Here is a 12,071-nt window from a genome sequence, read left to right as displayed (position 1 = left end):
ATGTAATGGAATACTACTGTGGTATAAGAAACAATGAGCAGGCTTATTTCAGAGAAACCTGGAAGGACTTACATGAGTTGATGTTGAGTAAGATGAGCAGAACCAGGAGAACATTGTACACAGTATCAACAACATTGTGTGTTGATCAACTGTGATAGACTTGATTCTTCTCAGCAAAACAATGGTACAAGATAGTTCCAAAGGACTCATGATGGAAAAAACCTTTCCAAATCCAGAAAAAAAGAACTGTGGAGTCTAGATGCATATGGAACCCTACTATTTCTATTTTTTTGTTTTTCTTTTTTGAGGTTTTTCCTTTTTGCTCTGATTGTTCTTTCACAGCATGACTAATGCAAAAATATGTTTTGTTATCTCCCCACAATTTTGGCTTAGCGTTGTGCTAAACACAATCATAGCAGACATTTTAAAAATTGGTGATATGAATTATTTCACATTTCTCTTTTAAGGAAACCCTTTGCTCTATCACTTTTAATTGAGAGTCTTAGTTATTTGAGTACACTTCCATGATGACTAAATCTGCAGCATAATTTACATGATGGACATTTCCACAACCATTTGGGTAAATGGATGTCTGAAGGTCAAGGATGCACATGGCAATGAGGTTCTTGGAAACAAGCCACAAAAGCCTATTAAAGGAAACTTTCGTGTTCACTCAAAATAGATGATTGGTCTTACATCTTCAGCTGCAGATCCCCATTGAGTATAATCACTATTAATTAGTGTCATCTTTGAAGATGGACATATAATAAACATATGTGAGAAAAGGCATGTAGGACAGCCACAGCCTAAGTAGGGGGTGATGTTACCAAATGGGTCGAGGGAGAGGAAGGATGGAATATTTACATGTTGTACACTTCTGTTGTCAAATGTTTTATTAAATGAGGTTTTCTTAGTTGATTGTCGACATCCCGACCTCTCAAAGATATGTTTGAATTTTTAGTATCTCAGTAGATGGCAAAATCCTTAAGAGCAGACCATTTTTTTTACTTTGTTTTTTTCCCCCTCATGGCTCCTAGTATCATTTCTTATAAATACATAGTAAGCATTTACTAAATGTTTCCATTGTCATATGAAATGCATATATCTATTATTTTTTTTCAGGGCAATGAGGGTTAGTGATTTGCCCAGGGTCACACAGCTCATAAGTGTCAAGTGTCTAAGGCTGGATTTGAACTCAAGTCTTCCTGAACCCAGGGCCAGTGCTTTATCTACTGTACCACCTAGCTGCCCCCATATCTATTATTTTTAAAAATATATTTTATTTCCCCTCAATTACATGGTAAAACAATTTTCAAACATTTTTTAAGGTTTCGAGTTGCAAATTCTACCCCTCCCTTCCTGCCTTACTCCTTCCCCTCCCCCCGTCCTGATACGGTGAGTAATCAGATATAGTTTATACATCTGCAATCATGTAAAACATTTCCATATTAGTAATTTTGTACAAGAAGACTCAAATAAAAGAAAGAAAGTTCGAAATAGCATGCTTCAATCTGATATTCAATCGATGTCAACTCTTTCATGGGAGGTGGATAGTATACTTCATCATTAGTCCTTTGGGATTGTCATGGATCATTGTATTACTGAGAAGAGTTAAGTCATTACTGTGTACAACAGTCTCCTGGTTCTGTTCATTTCACTTTGCATCAGTTCATATAAGTCTTCCAGGCCTTTCTGAAATTATCCTGCTTGTCATTTCTTATAGCACAATAATATTCTATCACAACCATATACCACAGGTTTTTTTAGCCATTCCCCAATACATATACCTATTCTTAAGGAATATTCTGAGCATCAGGGTCTCACTCCAGCTAACAAATGACTATTCTTTCAATACATCTATAATCAGGACCCTTTTAAAGGAATTCATTAAGATTCTGTTCTGAGGTCAAAATCTAAGGGGCGTGTTTTTTGTTTTGTTTTTGTTTTGTTTTGTTTTGTTTTGTTTTGTTTTGTTTTGTTTTGTATTGAACTCCTAACAGGCAGTTTGGTAAAGGAGAGGTTAGAGTGCTGGACCTAACGTCGGAAAGACCTGAGTTCAAATCCAGTCTCAGACACTTACTAACTGTGTGGCTCTGGATTCATGACTGAACCTCTGCTGCCTCAGTTTCCTCAACTGTAATATGGAGATAATAGCATCTACCTCCTAGGATAGGATGAGATTCAAATGAGATATCTGTAAAAACACAGCACAGTGCATGGTGCTTAGTAGGTGTTGAATAAATATTTGTTCCCTTCCTGACATATGACATATAACATTATGATGTAAACTTAAGAAGCTAGATCATGCAATTTTTTTGTGTTTGATCTTGTCTCATTATCACAACACTTGGACTTACCCAGTATGGCATCTTGTCATTTGGCCTGCTACTGCCCACTTTTCCCAACCAGGATCAAAGACTTTTCAGATATGGAACTGCAGAGACCCCATTCTGTACCCCAGGGGAGCTAATATACTCAGTTTGAGGATATTGCCCTGGGGCTGAGCCATACAGATTGGTAGATGTCATCCAAAGGTTATCTAGCCAGCCTCAGGAATCTAATGCATAGGACAGTAAGTCATCATTTTTTTTTTTACAGTAGCAAAGAAAGTATTTATTTGGTTATATGGGATAAGGTGGGGGGAGAGGAAGGCCAAGCATGGGCACCTAGCCATTTGTCTTGCTAACACAATAAACCTATCTAATTTTTTCTGCCTCCCTGCCTTCAACTCCTGCAACAACAACAGCAGTAGCAGCAGCAGCAACAGTAACAACAAATTACTACTAGAAATGAAACTGATGATCTATTGCCCTTTGTTTCTATTCATAATGACTATGACTATCTAGACCAGAACTTATTCCTTGGCCACCACTCCCCTATATATGGTTCATTTCCATGTTTTATTATGTATGTATTGTGCATGTGTATGTGTATATGCATATATCTATGTATGTTATATGTATATATGTACATACACAATGTGTGTACAAATGTGTATATGTACACATACACTTACATGTGTATGTGTATATACATATACATACATGTGTGTGTGTGTGTGTGTGTATATGTATAAATAAAACTCCTAGAAGACAAGGGATTTCTTGCTTTTTCTGTCTCTATATCCCCAAGCACTTAGCATAGTGCCATGTACTTTGATTATTGATTGATTGATAGGGCAAGGCCAATCATTTGACTTGTACAGTCAAAACCAGGTACTGTTGTTCATCTGCCCACAGCTCCCAGGATCACAGACATAGTCCATGGCACGTTTAATAGACCCCAAACTATGCAATGATGGCAATTTTTTGACAGTATATAACCAGGAAAAAATGCCCTACTCTCTATAGCATTGGCACATTTATTGCAAAAGCATTATTACCTAATGCTCCTCTAATAGGTCACTGATTAAGAAAACTATTTTCCCTCAAATCCTCTCTGTAATTCAGTATTAATTTTAATGTTGATAATTTAAGTTCAAAGTTAGGGTAGGCACATACTTTTGCTATGCTCACTATCATGTTTTATCTGTGTGAAACCATCTGATTTGAAATTTGTGTTCTCCAAAGTCAATTTGTACCTGAGAAGCACCCCTCCATGAAAACCCGGAAATCTTGTGTGAAATCTCTTCCTTCCAGATTTTTAGCAATTAAATCCTTGATAATAAATTGCTCATCAGTCTGCAAGGAATGCCAGTGATTGTTGCTGCAGGTAGCAATCATTGTGTGCAGTTGCCACATTTATCAGTCTCCTTCATGTTGATTGGAATTTATTAATGGGAACCAAGGAAGGAAGAGACTGTTCAAGATTATATGTAATATGAGAATCTCATCCGTTGAAAATTATGGCTTTGCTCTTAAAAACGGCCTCTCAGGAATAAGTCTCTGGTAGAAAATGTATTCATATTCTCATAGCTTCTTTTTGGAAGTATCTAAAAAGCTGTCTAAGAAAGAAGGTATAAGCAAAGGTAACAGGGATAGGGTAAAAAGAGAGACCTAGAAAAAAAATAGTGAATAAAAGTAAGATGGAGGGAAATTAACAAATATCAATTATAACTTTGAATGTGAATGGGATGTTTATAGCAGCTCTCTATGTGGTGGTAAAGAATTGGAAATTGGAGGGATGTTTATCAATTGGGGATTGACTGAACAAGTCATGACATATGAATGTGATGGAATACTACTGTTATAAGAAATGATGAGCACAATGATCTTAGAAAGTCATGGGAAGACTTTTAAGAAATGATGAAGAGAGAAGTGAGCAGAACCAAAAGAACATTGTATACAGTAACAATATTATTCTAAGAAAGACTTTGAGTGACTAAGTCATTTTGACTATTATAAATGAACAAATTAAAAATAAAGGACGTGGGGGCAGCTAGGTGGTGCAGTGGATAGAGCACCGGCCCTGGAGTCAGGAATACCTGAGTTCAAATCCGGCCTCAGACACTTAACACTTACTAGCTGTGTGACCCTGGGCAAGTCACTTAACCCCAATTGCCTCACTAAAAAAAAAAAATTAAAAAAAAATAAAGGACGTGAAGAAAGATGTTATCTGTATCCAGAGAAAGAACCAATAAATAAAAGTATGTATTTAATAATTTTATATATGTAAACTATTTGTGTCTGGTGGTAGCCATCTCTAGAACAGGGGGAGGGAAGAGGGAATAAAAAATGGAAAAAAATACATGATAACTTTGTTGGATATTTGGAGGGAATAGCAATTTCTACATGGTAGACTTGAAGTTTCACATGCAATCATCACCAGATTGGCCAAAGAGTAAACAATTCTTTAGCCATATCATCTGTCTCAAAAACCATCAATAAGGTTGCAAAAGGTGGAGAAAAGATTCATTATAATGAAATCATGGATCCATGAAGTATTGAAGAATAAGATACAAGTCAACCTCAACATGGTAGTTACCTCTTATAAGAACATAGAATTTCTTTGTTGTTGTTTGTTTTTTGCAGGGCAATGAGGGTTAAGTGACTTGCCCAGGGTCACACAGCTAGTAAGTGTCAAGTGTCTGAGGTCAGATTTGAACTCAGGTCCTCCTGAATCCAGGGCCGGTGCTTTATCCACTGAGCTACCTAGCTGCCCCCAGTACATAGGATTTCGTTGAAGGGTATATTAAAGGTGAAGGCAGCATTTTAGATAGCCTAAACTACCTCAAAGTATACTTTTTGAGCATCTTAGTGGGGTAGGGCATTTCAACCATTATCTGTTACTGCTTAGTCTCTTGAAGCAATTCTAGACTCCAGGACATTAGTTCTTTACAGGAACTGTTTAAGCGGCATTTAGCTCTCCCCCCTCCCCCCCCCCCAGCCCTGCTGTGATAAAGTAGAGGCTTGGTAAATGTTTACTGAATAGGGTGACAGGATGGTTGCTTCACAAGCAATCCCTTCCCCCTTGGACCTGAACTGTCCAGGTGATTCACTGTCTTTTTCTTTCCAAGTAGGATACTGTGTGGAATTAGTCAGATGCCCTGACTTGAATTCTCAGCTCTGCCATCTATGACCTTAGATATGCCATTTAATCTCACTGGGCCTCAATTGTAAAAGGAGAAATTTGGAATAGGTGACGTCTAAAATCACTTCCAAGCTCTACACTTGTGATGCTACACTATGAATTGAGTTTACTAATTGCCTTTGGCAATCTCCATATGTTAAGTGTGAGATTATTTCCACTTTCTCCTGGTAGACAATTTTAATGGCATTTATGTAGAGTTGTTCTATCTTTGTAAGCTTTCCTTCTCCTGTTTCCTAGCCCCAAAAGGCATGATTAAGAAATGGCCTTGATTGATGGAAGCATATGTTGGAAACATCACATGCATAGAATAGGGAAAAAAGCTTTTTGACTCATGCTCCAGATGTTATAAAGATAGTGCTATTTCCCAAGGGCCCCTCAGCATGGCACCCCAAGTCAGGGAAAGAGCAGGTGATGGCTACAGAGGAATTGGCAGGGGTTACTTTTCATCATCATTCTTACTGACCAGGTCAGGGTCTCCTTTGACCTACCAGATCAAGGAATAAAGAAAGGCATCATGGGTTCGTTTTGGAAGAGTCAAAGAATCACAGAATATCAAAACAGGAAGTGACTTCATATACCATATAATACGGTTTTACCTGAATAAGAATCCCTTCTAAAAAATCCCCCCAAACTGATCATCTAGCCTTTGTCTGGAGACCTTCTGAAAGAAAGAATCTTCTACCTCTTAAGGCAGCCTATTTCATTTATGGATAGCTTTAATTTTCAGGAAAATCTCCTAGTTCAGCACTTAATCATCATGCCACACTGTTTCTTTTAGATCATAATTCTCCTTAACCCTGATCTTCTTACCCAATATTTAATTCTTGATTCACCAGCCTATTAGTAGGTCAAAGTACCTTGACCATATCTGTTTTGCATCCAGCATAGATGATGAAAATCTAAGGCATGCTGATATACTTAATGGGTCACAAGAGACCCATTAACTAATAATTCTGTTATCTGCTAGATAATAGAAAAGTTGAGGTTCTCCTCTAGCTGACCTCAGGGAACTGTGTTTTTGAACATGTTTAAAAATACTATTTCTTTCTCATCAAAAGACAGGAGAGAATTGAAACCTCTTAAGAGATTTAAGAGATGAGAGGTGGGCAGTGCAGTTGGGGTAGGATGGGACTTTCCCAAGATGGTGTAGGATGTGAAAAACAGAGAGAGAGAGAAAAAGAGGGAGGGAGGGAAGGAGGGAGGGAAGGAGGGAGGGAGGGAGAAAGAGACAGACAGACAGACAAAGACAGAGACAGAGAGACAAAACAGAGAGACACAAAGACAGAGAAATGAAACAGAGAGACAGAGACAGATCCAGAGACTGACACAGAGATAGAAAGAGACAGAGACATAGAGACAAAGAAAGACAGAGAGACAGTCAGAGAAAGACACACACACACACAGAAAGAGAGAGGAGACAGATTTTTTTCCCCCCCAAATCATCAGGATTTCTGGCTAGGGGTTTATTATGAATCAAAGAGATTATACTGACAAATGATATTATAATTACCCTCAAAGTAAGAAAAAGAACAAACTATGTGAATGAGCAATGGTGTATAGGGAAATGGAGTTTTAGTAAGTAGCTTCCCCGAAGGCATATGGAATATGGTATAAGGTGTTGATCTAAGTAAGTCTAGTTTCTGTCAGATTCCAGTTTTCCCCAGCAGTTTTTAATCAAATAAGGGGCTTTTTTCCTAAGCATTTTATCTTTTCCATTTTATCAAACACTAGGTCATTGAGTTCCAGTGTTTCTGGTTCTTTCTTATCTAGTCTATTCCATTGAATTATCTCTACTTTTCAATCAATAGATATATACACAGACAAGAGTTCCCCAATGAGCTTTCCTGCCTTTTCTCTCTCTCTCTCTTTTTTTTTTCCCAACTAGCTATACTTTAGACTACTGCCATAAAAATTCTCATGCATAAATCTAGTCACATTACTCCTTTGCTCAAAATTCTTCCTTGGCTCCCTATTGTCCACCAACTAAAGTTCAAAGATTTTTGTCTGGCATTGAAACCTTTCCATGGTGTGGTGCTTTTCTCCTATTGGTGCTTTCTTACTTTTCTGGGCATATTTCATATTACTTCCCTAATATATTATATGCATTAAATCGACCCCCAGAAATGTTCTTTCTTGGTCTGAGAGGTAAAGTAATTTTGTATATAGGACACTAGACATGAAGTCAGAAAGACAGGTTCAAATTCTATCTCAAACACATTCTAGTTTTGTCACTATATGTCACTCAACCTCTCCATGCCTCAGTTTCTTCATTTGTAACACGAGGGGGTATGACTTACTGACTTCTAAGTTTCCTTCCAGCCCTAAATCTATGATCCTACTCTATGATCCTTTGTACATGATGTTTCCTATGCTTAAAGTGTCTTCCTTTCCCCTCCACACCCATCAAATTCCCACCTACCTTTTAAAGTCCAGCTCAGTCTTTAGGATGGAAACTCTGCTATAAAGCCTTTCCTGAACCCTACTTTTGGTAATGACTATCCTCCTATCTCACATAGGACTTTGTGTGTGTGTTCTCCAACACACTTACCAAACCTTATTGTGTCTTATATTTGTTTCAGTATGTTTATTATCCCTCAGATTGAAGCCAAGTTCTGTGATGATAGGGACCTCGTCTTATCTAAATTTTACTTTCTAATTCTAACTCCCTAGCACAAAGTGCTACACACAACAGGTGCTTTACAAATACACACACACACACACATAACTGATTAAACCATATCTTGGGGTTTTTTTTGCTGTTTTTTTTATTGAATAGAATTTTATTTTCCAAAATATATGTAAAAACAAATTTTCACATCAATTAAAAAAAAATTGTGTTCCAACTTCTCTTCCTCCTCTATTCCCACCCCCCGCCCACTAGAACTCAAGCATTTCAAAATAAGTTATACATGAGTAGTCATGGAAAACATTCCCACATTAGCTAGGTTGTGAGAGAAAACAGTCAAAAAACTCCCAAAACTTCAAACTGAGGAATTGTCAAAGAGAAAAAAAAGATTTTTAAAAATGTGTTTCCAGGGGCAGCTAGGTGGTGCAGTGGACAGAGCACCGGCCCTGGGACCAGGAGCACCCGAGCTCAAATCCAGTCTCAGACACCCAACACCCACCAGCCACGTGACCCCGGGCAAGCCACCCAACCCCAATTGCCTCACCAAAAAAAAAGAAAAAAAAAGTGTTTCCATCTGTTTTCAGATACTATCACTTCTTTCTCTATAGATGGGTTGCCATTTTCATAAGTCCTTCAGAAACCATATCTTGTTGAGCTTTATGCTATATACTATGTTTTATGCTGTACTTTCTGTGATGTTATGTAGGTTGAAGGGAAACACATTCCATCATTAGCATGTCTTAATTGCTCTTTCGTACTTGGAAGAGAAGATTATTCTAAGGGAAGGAAGCAGGTGTATCTAATTTCAGGGGAAAGACATGGAACGCTTCTTGGGAAACAGGGCTCTGTCAGAGGAAGACAGACTGGAGTCAGGTGCCAGTAGGGTCAGGAACCAGTAGCTTGAAGATAACAGGCACAGTCGTCATGGTGAGGCATGCCTACTTTGTATTAAGTCTAGAGCTGTTTCTGCTTTAGTTTGAAACACTCCCCCCCCCCCCCATAGTACAAAAGTGTGCTGACAGACCTAGTTGTGATCAGCTAATGGCTCATTACCATCTTCCTAGAAACAAATTTCCTTCAGCCTGCCTTCATTTGTCTAAACTTGGAGAATCCAGTCCATCTCTCCCTGTGGCCCTGTCTTTGGTCGGTAGATCAACCAGGCACATAATCAGCAAATACTTACTGTGTCCCCAGCAGAGCTGAGAGCTGAGCTGTGGGATTGAGCTATTAGTGGCTTCTTGGAGCAGCTTTTGATTGTTCCTGGAAGCCCAACTCCACTTTAATGACCTTTTGAACTATTTTGTATATCAAGACCTCAGTTCTCAGCTTTATGATTTCAGAACAGGAGGCTCCTCTTTGTCTGGTTTGACCATTTCCAAAATTTTATAATGAACAATATTAACCGTGAAGAAGGAGAATGAATGAATGAAAGAGGCATTTATTCAGTACTTACTGCAAAAAGGCATTTATTAAGTGCACTGGGCTAAGCACAGGGGATACAAATGGAAAAGCAAGACAGTCTCCATTCTCAAGGAACTCATATTGTAATCAGGGGAGAAAACACATTTAGGAGGCTTCAGCTGCAAGACAGATGGAAAAGCCCAGTAGTCCTTGGGGTACAGTGACAAAGCAGATGGCAATGTGTTTTCTTTAATGCCATTTTCATTGATAAATCTGCATCTGTTTTTGATGTTGAACCATTTGACCATCCCAAGGACTTTTCTGGGACTACAGTAGTTGTGGCTCCTGAGGACGGAGGGGCTGCTGCAACACCCACAAAAGAATCTGGATGTTGTGTCTCCATAAGGATCACTCCCTTGGGAATGATGGCTGTGGAGAGGGCTAGAAACAGAATTCATGGGCTGGAGTGGGGGTTGGGGGTGCCTGCTATTCCCAGGACTCAGTATGAAGCTGGTCAATGGTGAATGCTATTGGCAGCAAAGATGGTCAGCCTCTTCTCCACCGAGATGATGGCTATGAGGGCCAGGCTAGAAGCAGGGCTAGTGGTCTGGGTGGCACTGCTAATTCCCAAGGCTTTGGGGCTACCTCCATTATGCTCTGAGGAGAGGTGATGGTGGAAGTGGTTGAACCTGAGTAGTAGGTTGAATAACCTGGCAATGCAGACTCCTATTTCTCTCTCAGGGTTCCATACTCCTTCATGTAGGTTGGCTTGCCTGCCCCAATGGCAGAAAATCTAACTATTGGTACTTTATATTATAAGGTGGGGTAGATACTCTAACATTTTGTACCTGTTCTCAGTCTAAGGAAAATTTTCTAAGATTTTGGAGGCATTCTGGGACTTAAGCAATTTCTTCTCCCTGAGCAATGGACAATTACAATCTCTTTCCCTCTTTGTCCAGGCCAACATTCCATTTGGAATCTCAGAGCCCTCTTGGGGAGAAGGCATTGATCTTGGAGAGGCATAGATTCCATCATCTTCAGGTCTAAGCTCTTCTCTTTCTCAATATTCTGCACTGATGGTTCTTTTCCCTCCCCTAGGCTGAGAGTCTCAGTGATAGCAATGATTTCCATAATCATGTCACCTTAATTGCTGCTGTCACTGCAAGTATTGAAATTAATTTTGATTTCTTTTTGTTTCTGCTTCGCTCTTCAAATGTGACTAATGTGATTATTTTTGGATTCAGCTCTAACAGTGTTCCCAGCAATTTTGTGAGCATCTGAAACCTTAGTTTTAGGGGTGGGACTGCCTGCTGCCCCATACTATTCAACATAAATGTTGAAAATTTTATAGAAGAGACTCAGGCCTCTAAATGCCATTTCTGTCAACTGGTGCATGAAATGCATGGGCTTTCTGACTCCAAATTCCATTTTCTGTATCTCAATTAAGCCTCTGTGTTGATTGTTGATTTTATTGTAAGGACTTCACAATTCCAAATATCCTCAGGATGACATAAATAATTGGATTTTTGATACATGCTCTGATCTTAGCCCCACTTGGAATTGTTATCTCCTTTCTTTCCATTAATTCTGATTCTATCCTTCCTTCAAGGTCCACCTCTGGACTCATCTCCTCCATGAAGCTTTTCTGGATTAATCTCCCTTCATGGTCATTTTCCCCTTATCTTGAACTCTCTCAACACTTGTGTAGTTTGTGCCTTACAAGAATGAATGTGGTGATACATTGTCATGGATATTTCTCTAGTTGCCTAGGATAGAAATAGGAAATGGACCTATGATTTCATTGGTAATGTTGTTGTTTATCCTGTGTGCTTGAGGAGGACCCAAATGACATCACTGTGTTGGAATCAAGGTACAGGGTGTCTGACTGTGACTGATCAGACTGATACAACCTCAGAACATTGGTAGTGGGGATGTCTCTAATTTTCTACATCTCACATTTCTTTTGAGTTACTACAATTTTCCTTTGCCCATGGAGCACTGTGCCTTCTTGACGCAGGCATACCATGCTGGGCAGTCCTATGCAAGGGTCTCCCACGTCTCCTAATCAATAAGCAACTTCTTTAGAGAGACCTCAAGAGTGTCCTTATATTCCTTGTTCTGACCTCCATGTGAGCACTTGCCTTGTCTTTTAGGCAAGTGTAAATTTAGCGTTTGAACCTTTTGGCCAGCCCGTCTGAGTTGTGCTCTCTGCAGTAGAGTTTGAATGCTTAGCAGTTCAGTTCAAGAAATGATTTCTATGTCTGGTATTTTATCTTGCCGGGTGATCTTTAGTCCACCCCCCTCATTTCGTAGATGGGGAAATCGAGGCCCACAAAATTCACACATAGTAAGGATCTGGTCCTGTGACTCCAAATCCATCTGTCTTAGAATGTTCTAACTGCAAAGGACAGTAGAGATAAGTTATTCTGAACTGTTAATTAGGATGCTGGGGTGGAACAAATTTATTTGGGTTGAGGGAAGAGGGGAAAGACATTAGAACTCTGTAGGGGGACAG

The 12,071-nt window shown here is 39.2% G+C and overlaps 1 pseudogene; it reads right to left on the bottom strand.

The window, feature by feature from the left end:
* Positions 1 to 10,693, bottom strand: part of LOC122752178 — an 86,473-nt pseudogene extending 75,780 nt beyond the window's left edge.
* Positions 10,694 to 12,071: the final 1,378 nt, after the last annotated feature.

This window comes from Dromiciops gliroides, chromosome 1 (genome assembly GCF_019393635.1).
Source record: "Dromiciops gliroides isolate mDroGli1 chromosome 1, mDroGli1.pri, whole genome shotgun sequence".
Classification (NCBI taxonomy): domain Eukaryota; kingdom Metazoa; phylum Chordata; class Mammalia; order Microbiotheria; family Microbiotheriidae; genus Dromiciops; species Dromiciops gliroides.
This window is presented reverse-complemented; position numbering and strand designations above follow the sequence as displayed.